The sequence below is a fragment of the Rhinolophus sinicus genome, chromosome 14, assembly GCF_057876585.1.
Source record: "Rhinolophus sinicus isolate RSI-liver-muscle chromosome 14, RSI-T2T, whole genome shotgun sequence".
Lineage (NCBI taxonomy): Eukaryota > Metazoa > Chordata > Mammalia > Chiroptera > Rhinolophidae > Rhinolophus > Rhinolophus sinicus.
In genome coordinates this window covers 1,773,258-1,795,953 of record NC_142514.1, presented here as the reverse complement: position 1 = coordinate 1,795,953, position 22,696 = coordinate 1,773,258, and the positions used below count along the sequence as shown (strand labels likewise).

General features: G+C 58.4%; 1 protein-coding gene and 1 long non-coding RNA gene across 5 annotated transcripts in view; one reads left to right on the top strand and one right to left on the bottom strand.

The window, feature by feature from the left end:
- Window positions 1-22,696, bottom strand: part of PRDM16 (PR/SET domain 16) — a 317,843-nt gene that overhangs the window by 94,681 nt on the left and 200,466 nt on the right. The window lies entirely within an intron of this gene.
- On the top strand, window positions 1,896-6,343 carry LOC141572059 (uncharacterized). Of its 2 annotated transcripts, XR_012497091.2 has the most exons (3): window positions 1,896-2,891; window positions 2,992-3,064; window positions 4,742-6,343. It is a non-coding gene; the product is annotated as an uncharacterized LOC141572059 (long non-coding RNA). The 2 variants fall into 2 exon arrangements; XR_012497090.2 differs by lacking the exon at window positions 1,896-2,891 and having other exon boundaries at window positions 2,898-3,064.

Sequence of the window (22,696 nt, the reverse complement as noted above, 5' to 3'; positions counted from 1 at the left end):
GGGCCTTATTTGGAAATGGGGTCTTTGCAGACATGAGGTAAGATGACGTTGCAATGGGTTGGGGTGGCCCTCCATCCAATGCCTGCGGCCTTAAAAGAAGGCCAGTGCAGGGACACACAGGAAGAAGCCGTGTGACGAGGGGGCAGAGGTCGGGGTGATGCCCCCAGAAGCCAACAGTACCAGGGCGATGCCTGGGACAGAGTCACCCTCAGAGCTCCCAGAGGAGCCAGCCCTGCTCACACCCTGATCTCAGTCTTCCAGCTTCCAGAACTAGGAGAATAAATGTGCATTGTTTTTAGTCACCCAGTTGGTGACACTCGGTTATGGCGGCTCCAGGACACTGACAGGTCCCTGAGAGCCATCCCATAGGCACCCCTGCTGGGAAACCCACTCCGGCAGGGTTCAGGGACATGGTGGAGGCTGCCCAGCAGGACTCACGTGTCCTTTTTCCTGGGGGCACTTGGGCCCTCACCTGCGTCCCCTGCCCCCCTCAGGAGTGTCTCCCCCCCCCCAGGAGTGTCCGCTGCCTTTATCTCCCGAGCAGAGCACTGACCCAGCAGGATGGAGCCGGCCCTGCAGCTGTGCCCACCAGGCCGTCTGCTCCCGTCCTGAGAGCCAGGGGCCGCCTCACGGCAGGTGTCCTCTTACCACCTGTCCTGCTCTGGGCTATTCATCACCAGGGGGCTCTACATGCCTAAGAGATTTTCTGGGAGATACTCCCGCATCCCTCACCGAGGGTCTGGGGTTTCGGGTAACCACTTCAAGGGAAGCATGCTCCTGAAGTCAGGACATAAAGAGAAGAGGAGGGGGGGCCTGGAGCTGGGCCATCTCTGGGTGGGCTTGTGGGCCTGCCCCTCCTGGGCGGTGACTCCCCTCTGTGTTGGGGTGGGGGGGGCATTTGGAGCCAGGGTTCTGGGGGGGCTCGCACTGTGTGCCCCTACCCGGAAGCAGGACTTCCTCCAGTGTCCTTCAGGGCCCAGGCCCAGGGCACAGCTGACTGCCAGGCCTCGGCTTCGTGTCACACTAGGATGAATGTCACATGTGCTGCCCGCAGGCTGGCAGATGGCTGTGTCCAGACCTGATCACTCACCACGCTGAGAACTGGGTGTGTGTGTGGGGGGCGGGGGGTGTCATGACAGATGCAACGGGACAATTCTGCAGGACTCAGCTCCCCGGACTCAGGCCCTGCTCAGCTCCTGCCCGGCGTATGAGGGCTCCCACTAGGGAGTCAGTGACTGCATGAGGACGGGTGCCGCTGAGAGGCCAGCGCCCTGAGGGCCAGGCTGGCACTGGTGAGGCTTCTGGCCCTTGTCCTAGGTGACAAGGACCGCAGACTCTTTCCACCGGGAATAAATGGATGAATGAGCGAATGAGCTAGCAGGTTGGTGTCTACGACCCTGCGCCCACCCCAACGCAGTGGCAAAGCGGAGCACGTCTGGGGAGATTGTCTGAAGTCACTATGAGAGTTTGGGAAAGTGAGGGAGTAGGTCCAGGCCAGCGGGCAGGACATCGGAGCGTGTGGCTTCAGAGAGGAGGACAGTGAGGGGACAGGGTGGGGTAGCCCCGCAAAGCAAGGCCCTTCCTTGGGCGCCTAGCTCCCCCCCCAGACCCACTGTGGATGTCCGGTCTGTCCCTCTTTGCAGAGTGGCCAAGAGGAGGGACACGGGTCCTGGGGCCACGTGACCGTCCTGGCTGCACCGCGGCCCCAGCACATTGTCAGGCCAGGCAGGCATGCGCCCCGGGCGGTGAGCGTCGCTGCGCTGCCCGCTGGGCTCCTTCAGCTGCAGCTCTTCCTCCCGCCCCTCCTGCCCACCCCCCAGCCCCTTCCTTCCCGTTTCCGAGAAGAAGCTGTTCTGAGAGGCCTGCGCCCAGCCCCGCTGGCCGGCCGGCAGCCGCCCAAGGAGACGCAGAACGTGGGAGCCGACGGGCCGAGGCTCTCCGAGCTGAAAAGGCCTCTTTGACAGCATTGCATAAGCTGTCACATTGTTACCCGCCCTGCCAGGGGCTGTAATACTCAGGAAAAAGCCCTCTTTGTTGACGAGGTTCTGGGATGTGGGGCCTTGCCGTTTTTACTGCTCTGGATTAAGGGTAGTCAGGCTGGTGAGGGCGGCCACCTGGCCACGTCTGTGCCCTTGACGGTGCTTTTTACGATTGTGCATGTTTGGTTTCCAGCCCCGTGGTGGGGCCAGGGGTCCCCAGCCTGGGGCTCACGGGTGTCTACTGGTGGCCAGTGGGGATCCCCAGCCCACACAGTTCCTTACTCCCTCAGTCGATCGTCTCCCCAGGCCCCCTGAGGGTCCCAAGGAGCCCCTCCTGAGAGGGAGGAAGATGCTCCCCAGGTTGGCAGGCGGGGGGGGGGGGGGGGGGGAATTGCCGCTTCTATCAGCTCGCAGGGCAGTTTACGTCCAGGGCTCTGGTTGCATGCAGGGCCTGAAGGTCAGAACTCAGCAAACTGCCTGCTTCCCAGCTGCAGCCTGGCACCCTAATGTCTGCCCAGTTCTTCCAAACCTGGGCGGTCCGACGTTCTAAGTCGCCTTGGGGTGGCAGATGCCTGGTTATTCCCGTCCTCATGGTTTGCTGCAACTGAAAACAGCGAGGAACAGCTGCTGGTGGAGTGGCCCTGACGCTCCTGAGCCCTACGTGCCAAGACCTTCAGGGAATCCGTTTGAAAAGAGGACCCCAGACTCTCATTTCCCACCAAGCGCACACAGCACTCTAAGAAGCTCGCGGACACCACGGACGGGCCCTTCTGTGATGCTACGATGCCTGGAAGCCAACACAGGAGTCTGTCCCCACCGGCTGAGTCACAGCAAATTCCCCAGGAGCTGGTGGCTGCCCAGAGATGACGCACCACACCCCATGGTCCCGGCAGCCCGGAGCAGGAAACGCAGGCATGCCAGTTAACTGAACCTCAGCCAGAAAGCAGGAAATCGAGAAGGCCATGAACCCCACTTTTAAAGATAACATGGAATGTTCTTCACCTCTCCCTAGGGAATTGGCAAGGGCAGCGGGTTCTCAGCAGGATGCAGGTTCTGAATGGAAGAGGGGAAGATGGACAGACCAGGTGAGAACGGGCTCATTTCCCGTGACAAGACACCCCCACTTCTGGGGAGTCAGTGCTGCCCTTGAAATCCGGCCCCAGGGCTGGGAGGATGCTGAACAGCGGGGAGGAGCCCACAAAACAGCAAGGGCTCCCCTGCTGCTGGCCACAGGGTGGGGGCGCGGGTCCCAGGGGCGGAGGGGCCGGGGGGCCGCCTAGAGCACACTCGCTCCCACAGCCACGGGCTGGAGTGGTGGCGGGGGGGGGGGGCGAGGGGGGCACCCAGGATTCTCGATTGTTTGTCAATTCCGTCTTTACAAGGAGCATGAGCTTCACAGGCTCCTGAGGGGAGAAAACGACATAGCTGGAGTCGATCAACAGACCGTTCCTTCCTGGCTGTTTCCTCTCGGGCTCTGAGCTCCCAGGCCGTTCAGGGAGCAGTAGCCTTCCCAGAAAACCAGGCACCACACACTCAGTCCCACACTCACACCCCATTCCCATCTCGCTCACACACAGCCCCCCACGCACACACACGTACACACACACTCAGCGCACGCAGAGCCCTCCCCGCTCAGGCGCCGCACATGCAGGCACCGCCTCAGGCTCCCTCGGCATCCCCCCCACACGCTCCCTCTCCTGACTGCCCCCACTCTCGTCCTGCGAGAATCCGTGTTGCACCCACACCCGGGCTGCTCCCATGGTGTGTGACAAGGACCAAGCCCAGTGTCCGGCCTTTGTCCCTCTTGGAGCTGTGACAAAGCTGTGACAAAGCTGGGGGCGGGGCACCCTGCATTCCTCAGCATGCAGGGAGACGGGCGGCAAGGTCCCCTCTGACCCAGGGCGCTCACGGGGCCTGGCACAGCCCCCATCACAGGTGTAGTTCAGAAGCTCTGGTGTCACAACGGCAGCCAAGGTGGGGTGGGCAGGGCCTCTGAGTCCCAGGATTGGGAGAAGCCTTTGGAGGGGTCGGGATCGATGGCGATCAAAGGACTCGTCCTATCTCTGCCTCAGGAGGACTTTGTGTGGTGCTGGGATGGTGGCTGCGGTGGGAAGGGCCGCGGCTGCCCCAGGTGAGGTTTCTCTCTAGATGGGCAGGAACGTGCTATCGATTTCTTCTCTCTTCCCCACTCAGCGTCAAGGTGGACAGACGCAGACTTTGTGCCCCTGAATGATAATACCTGACCCAGGCCACCTGGGAAACAAGCCTGTTCTCCAAGACGAGGCCACAGGCCCCGCACCCCGCCCTGCTTCCCATGGCTGCACCCTGGGGGCCCCAGCCCTCGGCCTCTGCAGAGACTGCCCCCCACACGCATGTTCACCTCGCACACTGACACATACTGGCCCCAAACACATACACTCGCCCCACACATGTGAGCATACACACACATCCCCAGTTACCTCTGAGTGGGACCTTGCATAGGCCCATGCCTCATGCAGATTCCCAGGGACCTGGAGGATCTGGTCCTTAAGATTCCTGTGTCGTCCCACTGCACATTTCTTTTTATAACATTTGGGAGGCATTTTATGATGGCGCTGCAGTACAGCTAACCAACAGTAGAGGGCGCGGGTATACACTCTGCATAGCTCGGCTTCCAGGAAAAAGGAAGCAGGTCTCTCAGGAGGCCATACCTGGCAGTCGTGGCAGGGAGCCCTGACCACTTCTTTGTGGAACAGCCTTTCTACTGCTCTCTCCCTTCACAGGCACCCGCCACCTGCTGGCTGGGAAGACGGCTGCCCGGGGGCTTCACTGTGCTGCCCACAGGCTGGAAGGCCCATTAGTCGAACCCAGCTCGTCCTGCATTGTCTTCCTGTGAGTGTGGGCAGAAAATGCCCAGGCTCTGAAAGCTGTGGGAGAAGCATGTGCTCGTGGACAACGGCTTCTAGCGTCATGTGGGTGGGCTGGGGTGGCACAGGAGACCCCCCAGGCCAGGAGCCAGCAAAGCTCGGTTCTGCCCTGAGGTCGGAAATCAGTCTGACCCCTGAGCCTCAGTTCTTTCTCCAATGGGGCAGTGAGGCTGGAGGTCAGACGCGTGCTCAAAGCCTCCCCGCCCTCCTCTGCCCCTGGAGCCAGGGGCAGCCAGCAGGCTGCAGTCCCCACCCCAACGGGGCTTCTCTCCCTGTCGGCCCACACGCTGCCCAGCCTGGTTTGGGGGCCTCGGGTCTCTCCTTCAGGTACAACCAGGAGGCAGGTCACGGCCCCCATCACCTCGCACCATCTAGCCCTGTGCCAAAGGCCAACGCTCCCAAGCTGGCAAAGGCTGGACGGTTTGGAATCAATACTCAAGCACATCAGAAGGAAAGGGCGATGGGTCTGACTGTCCTTGCTGCCAGCTCCTAACCTGTCCCTGGGCCTCAGAGAGAGGCAGCGGACCCCACACTCTAGGCGCGACTAAGCCCTGCTCCAAGGGGTCTTCATTGTCCCACAGCCCTGCTGGGCAGCAGGGAGGACGGGGTGGGGGGTGTGGGGGTGTGGGGGGGGCCTTTGGAGCCAGCTGGACCCTTGACTGCCGCCGTCCTGTTCACATGGGATGCCACCCGGAAGTGTTTCTGCTCCCGGGGTCTGAAGGAACGTTCTGCTCCCGATTTCCCTGACAGACAGTGAAGCAGGACTCACTGGCTGGGTGGGAATTCCCGCGTGTCACTTCAAATGTCATGCCACGTTTGTAGCCATCTGTGGCATTAAGAATGTAAATGAATTAATTACAGAGCTCAGGGGCCTTTCTTTTTCACTCACAGTTGCATTTTTCTAAGGAAAGTAGGCAGAGCACTGGCAGTGAGTGCAGCTCCCTTGGCTTTCTGATTACTTTTTATTGTTACAAATCTTTCAATAAGCAGGGAAATAAAAAAACACCCTCTATTGCTTTCTGGCATGCCTTAAATATCCAGAAGATACTTGGAATTCATAAATTTACTTTTCTTACTTGCAATATAGAAATATGGTTACTGACATTCCCACCTTACGGGGAAGTTCAGGACCATGAGTGTTTGTCTGGCAAGGATGGAACAAGAACCCCAAGCTGCAAAAAACTGTATCACACACACACACACACACACACACACACACACACACTTCAAAGTTTCCTTTCCCACGTTTTCTAGTTTAAATTGTAGAAAAATAAGAAGAAAAATTACATGGAAAAAAGTGAATCTGAACCAAATAATTTTCTTAAAAAACAAACAAACAAATTCAATACCCAAACTTCTCAGGAACAGAACAAATCTGAGAAAGCTGTCGGTGAACAACTCGATAAGACGGAGCAGAACAGAGCTGGAAAGATGCTCTTAATACAGTTATTAAAAGTCCTATACGTGTCTTCCCTTGTAATTGAATTTCACCGCATAATTTAAGAAAAGCCACACAAAAAAAACTTGTAGTGAAAAACTGGGGTATAATTTTCTTCAATCAACTCCGGCTCATGACTGCAATTACCCCGAACCCTTTGCGAGCCTCACTGCTCTGCTCCGGGGATGGGCCTCGGCGCCGCTGTGGGTGGCAGCCTTTCATGTACCTCTCAAACCGTTCTTTATTGTAAGGTTTCAAATTAGCGCTAGCAGCAATGAGCAAATTTGATAATTCGATCTCAAATTAGTTAATGTAACGTGCCAGTAACCACTAACGAGTGCATTACAAAGAAGAAAATGTATCTTTTTGGAGTTGGGATATAAAGTTAACCAGCCTGTCATTTTGCCTTTGGAAACTTTTGGGGTCTTTAGTAAAAGGAAATAGTCCTATGAGCAATGTGGACCCCTAACAGCGCTGGTGGTGTCCGGAGAAAGAGGCTGGGTGCGTGGGCAGGCTCAAGGCCCGTGACACTCACCTCACCAGGTGACCCTCAGAGGACTTCCCAGGGGCTGGGTCTGGAGGCAAGGCAGCCACAGGCCCCAGGCAGGAGGTGAGGGCGGAGGGGGAGGGGTCATCCCCATGCCAGCTTGGCTGTGGGGGAAAGGCAAGTCTGGACAGAAGCAGGATGCCGCGGGAGCCCGTGACACCCAGCCCTGGGACTTCCGCGGCCCTGCACCTTAACCACACCGATGACCTTGTGCGTCCACACCCACACGCCGCTTAAGCCATGGAGCCGGTGGCAAGAAACAGGGCACCCAGACTGTGCCCACCTGGTAGTCATCCTTCTCGGCTAGAGGCCCCCACAGGGACAGTGAGGGTCTGGCTAGGAGTGTCCTTCTCACCCGTCACTCCCCACATAAGCGCCCACAATGTCCCCTGCTCACAGGAGCAGGCAGTCCAGGGGGGCAAACATCCCTTGCACCACCAGCAGTGACAGAGAGGGTCCCCCCAACAGTCACAGTCATCCATAGGGATTAGGAGCCAGTGTTTATTCACTGGGTTCTCTGCATCAGGCTGCAAAGGCCTCGGGACACCACAGATGTCACTACTTCCCACAATGAATCCCTTCCTCCAGCCACACTATTCATCCTTCCTGTGTCCATCCTTCCTAAATCCGTCCTTCCTGCCACCCTGTATCCATCCTTCCCGCCCCACTGTATCTGTCCTTTCTGCCACACTGCACCCCTTTTCAGGCCCACTGAATCCCTTCTCAGTTCCTCACCTTCCTGTTTCTCCCAGGACGTGGTGCATATCATTGGCACTAATAAGCACCCATTTTTCTCTGGAAGCTGAATGCCCGTGCGCCTGGGACCTGAGGGAGCTGGACCTCTTTCTAGCCCTGATCTGACTTTTGAAAAGGAAAGTTTCCTCTGGAATGCAGGGCTAGCTGCCCGCCCCCCACCCCCACAGTGTGGGGTAAACCCAGTCAGTAAAACAGAAAGAAGGACTGGAAAGGCTTTGGAAAGCTCCACTGTGGCCCTGAACTTGCTGCTTTAATCAGAGCTGAAAGGTCCCTCCCTGCCCCCACCTGCCCTCCGTCAGTGACAGACGACTCCTGCCTGAAAAGGTTTCAAAGGAACAGGAGACGCTGTTTATCTGTGTGGCCTGAGCCCATTCGCTGCAGGAGAAAGCCCCAGCCCCTGTCCCACTGAAAGCCACGGCTTGTTCTCTCATCTGATGGATGAAAGGAATTTGGAAGCCTGATACTGTCCCCTGAGATGTCATTCAAATCCTCAGATACCTTCTCTAGGCAGGGCCACCGCCATTCGACGCATCTCCCCCCACCCCCATTCATCCTGGGCCCTCACCTTGGAGCCTCACTCTAATCAATAGAAACAGGAGTGACCGTGGGGGGGGGTGTCTCCGATTGGTAAGCAGGAAAGTAAAAACGTGATTAGAGATGAGGTCGCTGGGGATGCTCTAAATTGGAGCTCTTTGAAAGCAGCCTGCAAGGATCAGCTTTCGGCTGGGGGGGGGGGGGCGGTTCTTGTCAGTCTTCATGTAGAGGAAAAGGATGAAAAATGCAAAAGACAAAGCCTGGGGCCCCTCCTCCCCAGGCAGCGCGGGGACAGCAGCAACGTTCTCTTGGCTCATTAAAAAAAGTACAACAAAAGAACAACAACTTGTTAAGTGTTTCCTCTTAAAAAGAACAAAGAGTGAGCGCGGGGCTTAATGGCTCGCACTGATGGCTTATAAATGCGCCCTGTCCTTCAGCTGGAAGTCCTTCCTTCGCCAGTCCCCCTTGGTTTTATTCCAACTCCCCTTTCACCGCACGCCCCCCCCCCCATAATAATTCAAGCAAACTTTAAAATCTATAGATGCAGCATTCCAAGGTGATGGATTTGCCCCTCTTCCTGAAATTCGAATATAAATCCCAGCCTTCCGCAGGGTAACCATGGCAGCTTGATTTATTTGGGCTGCCGCAGGGTTGCCCTGTAGACTTTCAAAAACTTGGAAAGGCAAAGAATGCAGGGAAAGGGAGGGCGGGAAGGGGGGCAGAGACAGACAGAGGCCGGAGCAAGTGTCTCTGGCCTCCTTGGGGTGCCTGTCCCACCCGCTGGCCTCCAGGGAGGGGCCTTCCCAAGAGCAGGGGGAGCAGGCGGGCGGCGGGAGGGGGCTGTGTTCAGAACAAGCCCCTGTACTCAGTCAATCCATCTTCCCCCGGATATCGCTAATCTGCACGTTTCTCTTCTTGTGTGATGTTACCATCGCTTTATCATAAATGGGCTATGAAGACATTTGGAGCTGCTACTGTTGTAATCTATCCAAGATGAATAGGGGCGAAGGCTGACAGAAACTCCCCGTTTCCTGTCCCATCTGTGTGCCAGACTGCTGAGGCACGTCAGGGCCGTCCTCCCTCCAGGCTGGTAATTGCAAAAAACGAAGCAACTGAACCCGAACCAGAAGATCAAAGAGCTCAGGAGAGGGGGTGTTTCTGAGAACAAACTGGCTGCGGGGGTGGGGGCGGGGCGATTGGGGGAAAAACAACAACACAAAACCCAACCTTCCTTCATTAACACAGCGAGAGAAGGCGGAGAGCTGGCGAGGATGACGTCTGCCCCCGGGACGGAGCGAGATCAGGGGCCTGGGTGGCAGGGGACTTTCATTCCCCAGGCTGGAGGGTTTCAGACTCTCTCTCGGTCCTGGTCCTGCCGTGCTCTGACCTGCAGGCGTCCTCGGCCACCTAATCAGTCAGCCGCACATGCAAACAAGTCCTTCGCTCCTTGGAGAGAGTCAGTCCGCCCCCCGCCCCCCAAACTGTCTTGTGCAGGACAGTGAGAAGAGCCAGGACAGTGCTGCTAAGTGGCCTAGCCCACACCAGCCATGGCCAAGACACACTGTTCCCCTGTCCCCAAATGTCCTTCCTCTGCCACCTCACAGGGTGTCCTTGTTCCAGAGAACCACTGCACCCACAACTTCCTGGGCCACCCAGCACCCAGGCTTTTTTTCTTTAGATTTAAGTGACAGCGAGTGGCTGGGTCTGTGTAATGACCCCCAGCTCCCCCTGTGGGGATGGTCACGCGCCCCTGAAAACGGCTGTCGGTGGACCTTACTTCCGGGGTCCCACACTCAGTGAGTTGTTAATTACATTTTATAGTCGAGTGGACAACACTGCACCCCAGTGACGTCCTCCCCACCGTCGGCAATAAATTGTAGCCGGAGTGCTAACAGCGCTCACATTTTCTCCTATTAATTCTTCCTGTTTCTGAAGCTGGGCCCGGTCCAGACTCGCTGCTCTACAAGCTTTCCTGCTGGAGAAGCGAGGCCTCTCGGCTGCCTTCCAGTTGTAACTGCCAGCTAATACCTTCACACATTCGCAAAGCCCAGACTCACGGTGCAGGAGGCAGCTGGAGGTTTGCCTGGGGTCAGCAGATGGCAGCGCTCAGCAGCCCCTGGGAAGCCACTCCAGCCCCGAATGGGGCCCACATAGTCTCCGGGGACCCTTGGCGAGGACAATAGGTGCAGTAGGCCCAAAGGGACTATTTCTAATTTTGGAAAAAAGTTTCTCTTCACATGTGAATTTTTCTTTCCACTTCCATTCTCCCACCTGGACGCTGCGTGGAGAAACCAGCAGGGTAGGGGGACACTGCGTTGTCACCCACGGACGATTCTCCTGCTCCTTTCCCTGACCTACCCGGAGCTATTTACAATTTCATAAGCAGCCAGGTTTCTGGTAAACTAAGCTCTTGGTGTTTGGATGCTGAGCTGTCCCTTTGTGACTCAGGGCTTTGGGGATGACTAAACCTTCACGGTGAAGTGGGTCCAGCTCTGGCGGGTCCAGGGGGCAGAGCGGATCTGGGCGAACGTTCCGGAGACAGCGAGCGGTTACATTCCTTTTCAACTGTTGCGCTCGCCTCTCTGTCTACCCCTCGTGGGCAGCAGGCCATGGATGAGGCAGCAGAAACCACATCCTCTCCATCATCAACTCATGGGAACAGCACTCCTACAGGGGGCAGAGCATCTCACGTCTACTGCCTCACTCAGGAGACACCAAGTGGCACACGGCCACCAGCCCACGCCTGCCATGCCACCCGAGAATGTGGCCACTTAACATGAAAGCTCAGACCCTCGTGAGAACCCTTCCCCTGGCAAATGCAGGCAGCGCTTTGGAAGATGCATGTACACACGTGTGCACGTGTGTTTTGAAAAGCCTTTCTCCCCGTAAGTCAGGATCACATGTGTTCAAAATCCAGGCACACTTTTCAGAAGTTATTTCTGGAAAAATGTTGACTCTCATAACAGCAATAAAAGGAAAATACTGCCTCAGCCAACATAAATGTCTATTTGGAACACGCTTGAAAAGCACTGGAATATTTGTGTAAGTTTGAAATTCCAGCCTTCGGAGTGGAGCGGCTTGGCAGTCGGTGGGCTTTGCGAAGGATGCAGGGTCCATTTCTGAAAGTCCATCCCTGAACTTGTCCATGTGGTGGCCGGACCCGCTAGCTCTGGGCTCCGGGATGGGCTCATGAAGCTTCCCACAGAAGGACGCCACACACAGCCAGGCTGGGAAAATGGGGCTCAGGGCACAGGTGGCAAGGTGGGGGCCAGCCTCCAGGACGAGCTTCGGAAGAGGGTGGGTGGCAGCCTCTTGGCCTGTGTGGTCCTACGGTCCCAGTCCCTGTCCTACTGCTCGCCACGCTGCCTAATCAGTGACCGCTCCCTCTCTGGGTCCTGCCCTGACCACAGGCTCTGGGCCAGGGTGAGTGCGGGAACGAGCAGAGAAGGCCCTGACGCAGGGGAGAACGCAGATGGCACGGCTGCCACCTGCTGAGAGCCTGGGATGGGCCAGGCTGCCATGGCCCTTTCTCACACTGTCTTGATCAATCCTGACAATACCAAGGGTCCTGATTCACACGGGGGGAGACAGTAGTCAGGATCGGAGCCCAGGGTGTCTCCCCAGGGACAGCCAAGCTGGGGTCTAAACCTGCGGGTCTCCATTCTCCAGGCCTGGACATGCTGGCCAGGAGGGGATGGCCCTGCGAGTCTGGGGCCACCAGGAACTGTGCAGACACTGGTGGCTTTGCAGCCCCTGGGGCCCAGGGGCGAGCGGCAGTGATGTGTCGGCCTTCTGGTTCTGTCCGAGGCAGGGCTCTCTGAGAGCGGGAGGCTTGTTAGAGGGTGTGGAACCCAGCCTCCCTGGGGGTAATGAGGATGGAACTGGGGCCATTCTCCTGGGGTGAGACCGGCTTGGGCTGCCTTTTGGGTCGGGCAGATGCAGTTTCGTCTCCTAGCTGTGCCATCTGGGCGAGCTTCTGGACCTCTCCAGGCCTCAGTTTACCCATCAATCGATTAGAAGGTCAGTGAAGACAAATCTGTATCATGCTTGGCCCGTCCTTGGCCTGTAAGTGGCCCTCCGTAATTTCTTCCCTTTCTTGGGCCGCACCTCTGACTTCCCTGAGACCTGCCCACTGGGCCGGGGGCTCCGTGGCCCGGAAGGTTCCCGGAGCCAGGACAGTGCCTGGGAGTGGTGGGCACAGGACAGAGCATGGCGGCACTACTGGGGCGGGGGGCAGGTTTCCAGGCAATTTGGGGACGAAATAAAGAATCTCTCTCTAGACTTGGCTCCTCCTGCTTGTTTCCAAAAGTGAAAGAAAGCAAAGATGCCGAGCCCACTCTGTGGGAACAGCAACAAAGATGCGGCCCTGTTAGCAGCCTAACACTGGGCAATTGTTGCAGGACGGTCTGCTTTCCATTAGGAGAAGTGACGGCCCCGGCTGCCCTGCGTTAACCCCTTCCCCGCCTCGCCGCCCTCACCCACATACCATGCGCACCCCGAGCTGGGGGTCCCGGGCCAGGCTCAGTGAGGACCGTCTGTGTCCCACCACTTGCTGGTGCTCGCGTACACACGTGCACACGTGGGCACATGTATGCACACGCAAGGGCACTCTCTCACCTGAGGGTCTACAAAGAGTTGCCAAAATCCTTGAAGGTTGAGCGAGTGGGGCAGAGAGGAGGGGGTGCGAGGGCAGTGAGAGGAGGGAGAGAGTCCGGGGGTGGCAGTGGGGGTCATGACCAGGTCCCCTCCATTGAGAAGGGACCAAATGACCCAACTGGTTCATGGCTCTGCCCCTGGAAAGCCTGACCTCACCCCAGGCTGGGCTTGGCTGGGGACTCTCTGCAGCTCAGAGGCCCCTGGGGATGTGATGCCAGAAATCAGGCCCGTGCTCCACCAGGCTGATGGCACCTCACTTAGCCCAGGAGAGGGGGTGGGGGGCTGGGGTCCGGGTGGTCTCGGACAATGGGTGGCAGGACACTGAGCTCCAAAGACTGAGGGACAAGATGCTCTCGCTCACCACGCTCGCTTCCTGTCTCTCGGTTCCCCTCTGAACAGGCTTTGCATGTATTATCTCAGTTAACCTCCCCCAGGACCACCACTGAGGTGGCATCCATTATGATGCCCATTTTACAGATGAGGGAACCGAGCCAGGGCCCTCAGCCAGGCAGCGGCAGGAGCAGAGCCCCGGCCTGTGGCCCTGGTGCCCGAGTGTCCGGGCCCTGTGCTCTGCTGGGCAGTCTCCAACCAGCACAGACATGCATATGTGACCGTGTCCTGGCTTTGGATTTTAAAATGCCTTCCATGTGGCAAATGATTAAAGTAAACTCCATTTGACGCACACAGGTGAGGGTGGGGTCCAGGGGCCTTGGGCCAGGGATCAGGCTCCAACGCCTGCGGGGATCCCCGGACTGGGTGGGGAGGCTACCACCAGCTTTCCGGAATCTGGGGACCCTGCAGTCGCTCTGGGGCTCCACGGCCCCCACCCCGTGCTCCCCAGGCTCTCTCCCTGCTGGGATCCTGACGATGGTGGTCACGTGGGATGGGCACCCCCTGCTCCAGCGCAGCGTGGCCACAGCCTCCGGGCACAGCAAGCATGCCCACGGGCCAGCCCCAGGGTACACAAGCCTAATCATAACTGTAGTTCCCACCCACACTTACCAAGCAATTCTCCCTGCCAGCCCTGTTGCCAGCTCTGTCCACCGTATTTCATAGGTGAGAAATGAGCACAGAGAGGTGAAGAAAGGTGCCCAAGGCCACAGAGCTGGGACGGCGGCACCATGAAGCCATGGAAAGGCTCCCCTCCACAGGTCAGGACACATGGCGTCCGGAGCCCGGCCTGCACCGTGACAGGAGGGAGGCATCAGGCGCGGCTCTTGCACCCAGTGCCCAGCTGATATTTGCTGACGGTCAGGTCAGCTTTCGTCTCCTGTTACCACCCCACACGCATCGCTAAGAGGAAGCAGAGGGCACTGTGGAAAGGGGAGGGTATGCCCGGGGGACTTCTGTGCACAGAGGGGAAAAGACCTTCCAGAACAGAACCAGGCACTGAGGGGACAGAAAGAGAGACGGGGAGCAGGTGGGCAGAGGCCTGGTATCCTCAGTTTCTCCCCATCATTGGGGGTAATAATCGGGGTGGGGAGGAGTGGGGGGGCACAGATAGGATTTGGGGAGTCAGGGGGCAGCAGTTTGCTGGGTATTTCTCAAGAAGGAGCCATGGAAAATTAAACCCACAGAGAATGTCTGGATTCACCTGTCACCGCCCCCCCCCCCCCCCCCCCGGCCCCAGAGGGAGGCTGACACATACTGTCCCCACCACATGCTGTGGACCCGCCAGGGGCCCATCGTCACGTAGATGACACTGCAGTATATCACCGACGTGCTGTTAGCACCATTTTTGAGAGGGGAAACTGAGGCATGGAGCAGTTGGGTCCCCTGCCAGGGTCACACAGCCAGGAAGTGGCAAAGTGGGCAGAGACCCAGTACTCTGGCCGGAGCCCAGGCTGCAGCCGGGCCCTGGCTAGGTGGCATCGCCGAGCTTGCTTCTTTCTCAGAGCAGCAAGAAGGCACAGCACGGCCCACCCGAGCCCGTCGCGAGGCACGGCACTGCTCCTTAAGAGCCAGGCGCAAGGACACACACTGCCAGCCCGAGAAGCTGGGAAAGGGAGTGGGGACCGCCCCGTCTGGACACACACTCCCAGGCCCTGATCTCCGGGTGGGGCAGGAGGAGCCTGGGGGTTGGCAGGGGCCCTGCAGCCACCACCAGGGCCTGGTCTGCAGATGCTACTGACCTGTGGTGACCAGCCAAACTGGGGTGCAGAGACTGAGTGTGTTCCTGGGATGCGGGAGTCTCAGTGTGAGAACCAGAAGACGCCTGGGCAAATCAGATTAGTCACCTGACGAGGCCACATACAGCAGCGTGCTAGCTGGACTGAGCAGCGTTGGGCTGGAGGAGAAAGCACGGGCAGTGGGCCGCACTGCCCGACATCCGTGGAAAGGAACACAGGACCATGTGATGCGGCCCCCAGACCTGAGGGGAGCGGGAATCACGGAGATGGCCCCGGGATTGCGAGGGGGGCCACGTGGCATCTGGATTTCCCCTCCCTGGGAGGCTCTGTAGGCGACCCTGCCCTTGGACGTCACCTGGCGGAACCCAGAGCAAGGATGGCTGTCCAAGGCCGAGGGATGCCAACGCCCGCCTTCACCAGCTGTAACTGTCCTGGGTGAGCTGCTCAGTATGCGACCACGACATCTCAGTAAAGCCGTTTTTGAAATGCCACTGTTAACGCTGTGCAAACATCTTTCAGCATTCATTTTTTTCTGTGGAATACTTAAAACTTCTCCCAAACGTCCTGCACCTGCCCAGTGGACTGTCACAGAGATCCTCTCTATCGATGACATTCGCACGTGGCCACGTGGCCGCGTCCAAGTAGAGGGAGGGTTCAGGGAAAAGGGGTGGAAGTCTTTCGACCACTCAGCTCTGACAGGGAACATCTCTAACCCGTGCCATCTCCTGACCTGAACTAAGAAAACCACCTGCTGTGCGGCTGTCACCCTGACTCCCGTGACTCCCGTGACGACCAGCGGCAGGCACCCTGCATGTGCCCCCGTGGCCTCCAGAACGCTGTGCCATGCAGTGTTGGGGGCTCCGTCGCCGGGCGCACTACGGTTGTGCCATGCACGGCTCCTCGACCCCGGGGCTCCTGGCATGTTCCACAGCCATAAGAGACCTGCCTCGCCTGCATCCGCTGGGAACCTGAAGAGGGTGCAGACGGCCTCTCCCAGGGCCCCACCCGGGCTGGGCACAGGCAGGGGAGCGGCAAAGTGCTACGTCAATGAATGACGGAGTCGTGGGCAGAACAGAAACTGGCCAGCACTGCACCTCATGCCAGAGGGCTTTTCTCGTCCCGTCTTGGGTCTCGGCTCTGTCCCAAAAGGACGTCGGTCGCCCGAGTTCCGTGCTGACAAGGCACGTGTGTAGTGTGGGTCTGTGAGGCCACCAGGCCTGGCAGTCCCCCCGCTCTGCACCCCCGGCCCCGCGTCCTCCGGCTGCAGCTGCCCTGCCTGTGGGCTCTGGCCCCTGGTGTGGACGCGGTGTTGTTACAATGGGCCCCACCAAAGGATTGTAGTGACTGGCGAACTTCAGCCCAAATCATTAACTACATGTAAGAGGCCACGAGTAAGCAAGTAAATAGATATAAAATAGGGAAAATCCACTGCGGCTAATTACGTGGCTGGATGGGTGCCCCCAATCAGGCCCAGGGTGTTGAGAAGCAGAACCAGCCAAGAGCAGTGAGGAGAGAGGTGGGGCCAGCCCAGCATGGCCCTCCCACAGCACCCACGCTCATCTCTGAGGGACCGAGCCGCCCAGGCCCTCCCATGTGCAGGGCGCTTTGCACGCAGCTCCCAGAAGCCCGGTGCTGGAACTGTACTCAGTGTCCCCAGTGGGTCCTTCGGGACCCCGAATGTAAATGTGCTCGCACAAAGGGACCGGAATGCCTGATGCTGCAGGGAATGGAGGTGGCCTTCCCTCCCTCATCTGCGTGCCTTATGCACTGGAGCACCTCCAATGTGTGCTCAGTGGCCATCTGGTGACGCGGCCTGGACAACCCTCTCTCGGTAAGAGGGGCCGTCCTGCTTCGGCTGGGCCCCGGGGCCTGGTGCAGGGGTTGGGAGGAGGAGCCTGGGGGGGGGAACCCTGTGCTCTCAAGAGAACTCGGGGCCTTGTTGGCCACCTAGAGGAGGGAAGGGGCAGCGAGCACTTCTTGGTGCCATCAGACCTGCCTGAGCTCCCGGGCTCACTCGTGCTGTGCTCAGTGCCCACAGAAGACGGCCCTGCAGTGTTGGGAGTAACGGGCTCCCTTGTCCCCTCGCTGGGCGAGTCAGCCAGGCCAGTGGTGCTGTGGTGCAGAGGTGAAATACAAGGTTTTCTTTGTCTCACAAAATCACGGACCTTCGTTTTGGGCTACAAATTCGGCTTCTGTACACTAGACCTGTCACAAGAAGGTCCACGGAAAACTGACCTCTCTGCTGCCGAGGCAGCGCTGCTCACACAGGCATGACCCCAAATCCTTGCTGGGCTCCTGCCTCACATCCCCAAGCACCCAAAGCCAGTCTCCCCTGCACGCCCATGGCTTCCTAGGACACACGCCACACCCACGGGGATGAGAGGAACAAAACACCAGACAAAGCCAAGCGTCGTCAGGACATGGGGAACTCGGATCTTGGTGCACTGCCTGTGGGAACGTGAAATGGTGCAGCCTCTGTGAAAAACAGCTGGCAACTCCTCTAAAACCTAAACATACAGTGACCGTGGGATCCAGCAGTGCCACTCCTGGGTGTGTATCCAAGAGAATGACACCACAGGGCCACGCAGTCACAGCAGCACGATTCACAATCGCCAGAAAGCGGACAGAACCCAATGTCCGCGACATTGATAATAAATACCGACAAGTGGATAACAAACAACGTGGCCCATCCCTGCAGCGGGTGGTATTCAGCCGCAGCCAGGAATGGAGGCCCACTACACGCCACCATGCAGCCGAACCTCAGAAACATTCCAGCAGGTGAAAGCAGCCAGGTATGAGAAGCCGCACCACAAGGGACTCCATTTATGCGAATGTCCAGAACAGGCACACCCACAGAGACAGGAGCGGCTTAGGGGTTCCCAGGAAATGGAGAGCGACTGCTAAGGGGTATAGGCTGCCTTTCTGGGGTGAGGAAATGCTCTAAGATTAGGATTAGGGCGTGGTGATGGCTCCACCACTCCATGAATGAAACCCACCAAATTTACACTTCAAAAGGGTAAAGTTTATGGGATGTGAGTTACAGCTCAATAAAACTGAGCTGAACCTATCATAAAGCTGACACACACACACACACACACACACACACACGTCTATACAGTTGGTTCTCACTCACAGATTCCACACCTGTGAACTCCCCTACTTGCTAAAATGTATCCGTACCCCCAAATCGATCATGGCGGTGCGTTTGGACTCGTTTGGAACATGCACCGGGGCAAACACTGGGCTCGTCTGTTGCGCTTCCAGCGGAGCTTGAGGGGCCATGGTCCGTCTTCTGGTTTCAGCTTTCGTATGTTCTTCTCGCAGCCTGCTCTGAGCCATGTTTTCTGCATGATGGTGCTTTCTGTTTCAAATGGTGCGGCCCAGGCCGAAGTGCTGTGTGGTGTCCTGGGTACAAGGCGGCCTGGTGCCTCACGGAGGAAACATGGGCATGTGCAAGGTTAGCAAGTCACCAGGACGATGTACATGCTAAATAAGGTGTCTTTAAACAGACACACACACAAAACTGATGGCTGACGGAAGTGCTGTGCGCAGAGGTTGGCAGGAACCTGGCCCTCTGTGAGCCCGGGGGCACGGGGTCAGGCTCCTAATTCAGTGTCTGTGGAGACTTCCTAGAACAAACTACCACCAGTAACAAGACTGTATATTATATAAACGGGAACAACCTATGTTCTCATTTGGCTGCAGGGGTCTCCGAATTTGGCTTGAGCTGGTCCTCTGTGCACCCCATGGCCTGGCAAGCGCCAGACGTGCTCACGGTGGGGGTGGGGTACACGGAGAACTGGCAGGTGTTTCTGCAGAACCCCACGGCTCCCCTGAGGCCTCAGCTCTGGGAGGGACGTGCGGTGCGGTGGCTTCTGTGGCAGCTGGATGATAGGCCTGGAGGACGCCCAGGGGGCAGGCCAGTCTGGCAGCCGGGAACACGTAGTTCAGGTGTGAATGCGAATACCGGGGTACCCTGGACACAGCTCGGGGCCATCAGAGCCCCCACCCCCAAGACAAAGAGCAGACCACTCCTGTCCGTCCTGGCTGATGGGCAAACACGCCTGCCCTGACCGACCGTCACGTCTGGCAGCCTGGGCCACAGTCAGTAGCCGAGCTTAGAGAAATGCTTGTCACCATGAGCTAAGCACAGGGTCACCCAGATGGTGTCCTTGGAATATACTGAGACAACAGGGGGTCCAATGGCCACTTAAAGTCCCCGAAGCTACCCTGCCCTTGTCGGTAGAGTACACGGCCCCAGCCACACTGCATCCGTGCTCCCCCAACCACGAGAGGGCACGTACTGCTTTTCCACGTGTCCATTCACTGGCAAGTATTCCTTGAGGCCTGTAGGGGTCAGGCCCTGGGGTCATCGGCTGTACACTTGTCCTTGCGAAACTCACTCAGTGCAAGCGGGCTGGGACAAGAGAAAGGCAGGGACAAGAGAAAGGCAGACAGACACCAGCAGTAAGGGGGCTTCCTGCGGGGGCAGTTCTCAGGGCAGTGCTGAGGGAATGACGGCGGTCTGGGGACACGTAAGGCTTCTCTCATTGAGACGCCACATCACTTGTTGATGGTCTGCAACGTGCTGTGTGGAAACAAAGACCCAGAATCCAGAGCTGCCCTGCACAGTGGGGTCGCCAGTAAAATGTAAGGTAACTGAAATGAATCAAATGAAAATTCAGTGCCTCAGCTGGACCGGCCACGCTTCCCGGGCTCAGTGGCCACATTTGGTTCGTGGCTGCCATCTGGGACGGCGCAGGTCTAGACCACGTCTGTCGTCACGGACAGCCTGTTGCCCTGAGCCTCTGCCGTAGGGGTTATGCCTTCCAGGAGGCAGGACCCGGGCCCTCGGAAGCACAGAGCAGGATGGAGAGGAAGGGACACAGGACTCAGATGTGACAGCGCTTTGCAGAGAGAAAGTCTCCTGCGGCTCAGGGATGCCAACTCACTTCTCTCAGGCACAGGAGATAAGTCACTTCACACTCGTCCATGGCCCAGGTGTCTGGCTCTCAGGAACCCCCTCTCACGTGGCCCCACCTGCACCTTCCCGCTCCTCAAGCCCCTGCCACCTCCCTGGGGTGGCCTGGGGTCCCCCTGGGCCTTATTCCCTCCCGGCGTTGGAACACTGGATTTCTTCTCTACTCTCGTCTCCTGGGCACGTTCTCCTGCCCCCTTCCCACCCTGGGCAGACTTACTCTGACTGCCTCTTGCCCTGCCACTGTCCCAGACTGTGGTGCTAAGGGCAGGAGTCCCCTGTGTGTTGGCTTTGGTCTGATGCCTGGCATCGTGAACCCTCTCCGATGCTTCCTGCCTGCCTGCCCTCTTACCACCCTCCAGCCCTAAGCCCCCCACAGATGTTGACAGGTGCTCCCTGGGCCCAGGACACAGAGCCTGGTGATGGAGAGCCACTAAGGGAAGCTGGACATAGTGCCACAGAACCCAGCGCCTCTCGGAGGGTGGGAGAGCCGAGACCCTAGGGAGAAGAGACTGAAAGCAGCCTCCCTCCCCCCAACACAGCAGCACAGGCACAGGCTGAGAGAAGACAAGGGGGTGGGGGTGGGGCTGAGAGGTGTGAGGTGCTGCTCAGCCCCAAACCTGTCCAACCATTCTGTCCTTGTCATAGGCTTAAGACCAGTCCACAAGTAATACACAAAAAGAGCCTTCTGGAACACGAAACCAGCCTCCTTCCCAGCGCAGCCCCCGGGACCGTGCTTCCTCCTGCCCCATGCAGCCAGCCTTCCTTGGAAGGCTTCCTTCTGACACCACCTGGGTCCTCCCGGCCCTGGTCCCCAGTGCTGCTGCACACACACAGAACCCCACCCCGCCCCTGCAGCCAGCATCCTGCACAAGTGGGCACCCCAACTATTTGTTGCATGACTGGATGGATTCACCCCATTTCTCGGGGCTACGCAGATCATGGGACGGCCAACCCCGGGACATGGGAGGGAAGTGGTGTCCCTGCATGGGGGTGGGATGGCACCTCCACAGGGCATCAGGCAAGGACCTTAAAACCGCCCAGAACCAGTCAACGAGCCCAGGACTGTCTGGCGGGTGGACGCCGTGCCAGGACGATGCAGCTGCTGCACTGCCGCACATTTAGGGAGTGGGGCCGACGCCCTGCAGCCGGCTAGGGCTGTGGTCTGAGACAGCTCGCCATCCTGGGGGCAATCCCGAGGTTGGGTGGAAGCAGACCTGCCGAGCCTGGGCCAGGGGACGCCCCCCACGCACTCCTGTCCTGCCTTGATCAGGGAGCACAGGCGCCGGCTCCATGGCCTTCCTGTGGGGGGCGGCTGTCATGCTCCAGTTACCCCCAGTTCTCAGCCCGCTGCGCCCTGCGGGGAGACAGGAACTTCTCATAGAGGAGGGTTATTCACTCTCCCTTGGGCAGCACGGGTGGTGTCTTCAGCCTACAGAATTTTGGAAGACTTTGCAGAAAAAAAAGCCCAACGCCCAGAAACCCAGACTAAACAAAGCCTGCAGTGGGCGAGCTGTGGTGTGGGGGCCTCGGGAGCCGGACGGTGCAGAGGGAGTGGGGGTAGCATGGCTCCTCAGTTACAGGCCAGCCAGCGCCTCGCCCCCGGGGAGGTGACAGTGAAGGGGCCCTTTGTTCCTCGGGCACACGTGCACCGCCACCTTTAATGAGAGTGCGGCCTCTACACCTGCATCAAAGGATGCCATCTTCCCATCCCCCATAGCACGGATGCTCCCGGGTCGGGCAGGGGGCACAGGGCCGTGGAGGGACCGAGATCAGAGCGTCACCTCTGTGAGCTCATCACGGCAAGTCCAGAGGGCTGGGCGGCACAAGAAGTCCGAGGGGACCCTTTCAGCCCTCTCCCATCACCATGACACCTTTCCACCTCTTCTCAGACTAGCCTACCTTCATGTAAGGAGGGGAAACGGAGGCCAGAAGGGGTGACGACCGCAACTCAATCCTCATGCCCACTGTCTGATGTCTGCCCTCGGTACCACCCTGTAACCGTCCTACCACAGCAGCCTGACCTCTCATTCCATGTGCTGGCACACCAGCCCTCCTGTGCCAGCATTCCTCATAAATGCACAGGGCTTCTGGGGGGCGGGAGGGAGTCACCAGCCAGGGCCACCTGGGAGCCAGCTCCTTAGAAGCCAGCCTGCACCCCCAGGCAGGAGAGCACTTCAAGTATGCCCAGTGCCGCTGGGGGGCAGGCTGAGCCATCCCAGGACCAGCCACCGTGGTTTTCCCAGGGTGGGAAAACCCTGGAAAATGGGACCCAATACTGCCTCTCTACATTCCTGAGCCTGTGAGTCTTAAAACAGGTGGGGCTGGCTTTGTCTGTGGGTGAGAAAGTACATTTTCCTTTCAGTGGAGAACAAATGTAAGAACAAAAAGGTTGGCCTGCTTATGACAGGGCCACTGGCGTGGCCTGTCTGACTCTGATTCTCTCGTGGGCATTCCTCGCAGGATCACAAGGTCACAGTCTTTGTTAATTCAGAACCAATGATGGCCCAGCAAGGTGGGGCCGGGAACAGGGACAGCTGCTCTGCCAGGTGAGGTCTGGGGAAGTGTCCCTTCCCTCCAGATTCCTCAGGGATCAGGTCACTGTGGGGGCTGGTCTGTCTGGGGACTCTGCCCCAGGGGAGAAAGAACTACTGAGGAGAGGAGGGAGGGGACACACAGAAGCCCAAGCGGGAAGGGCTGCGCCCACTGACAGCAAAGCAGAGGGGCTTCACTGCTTCTTTGGGGGTCACCAGAGGCTTTTGGGGCTCCACCC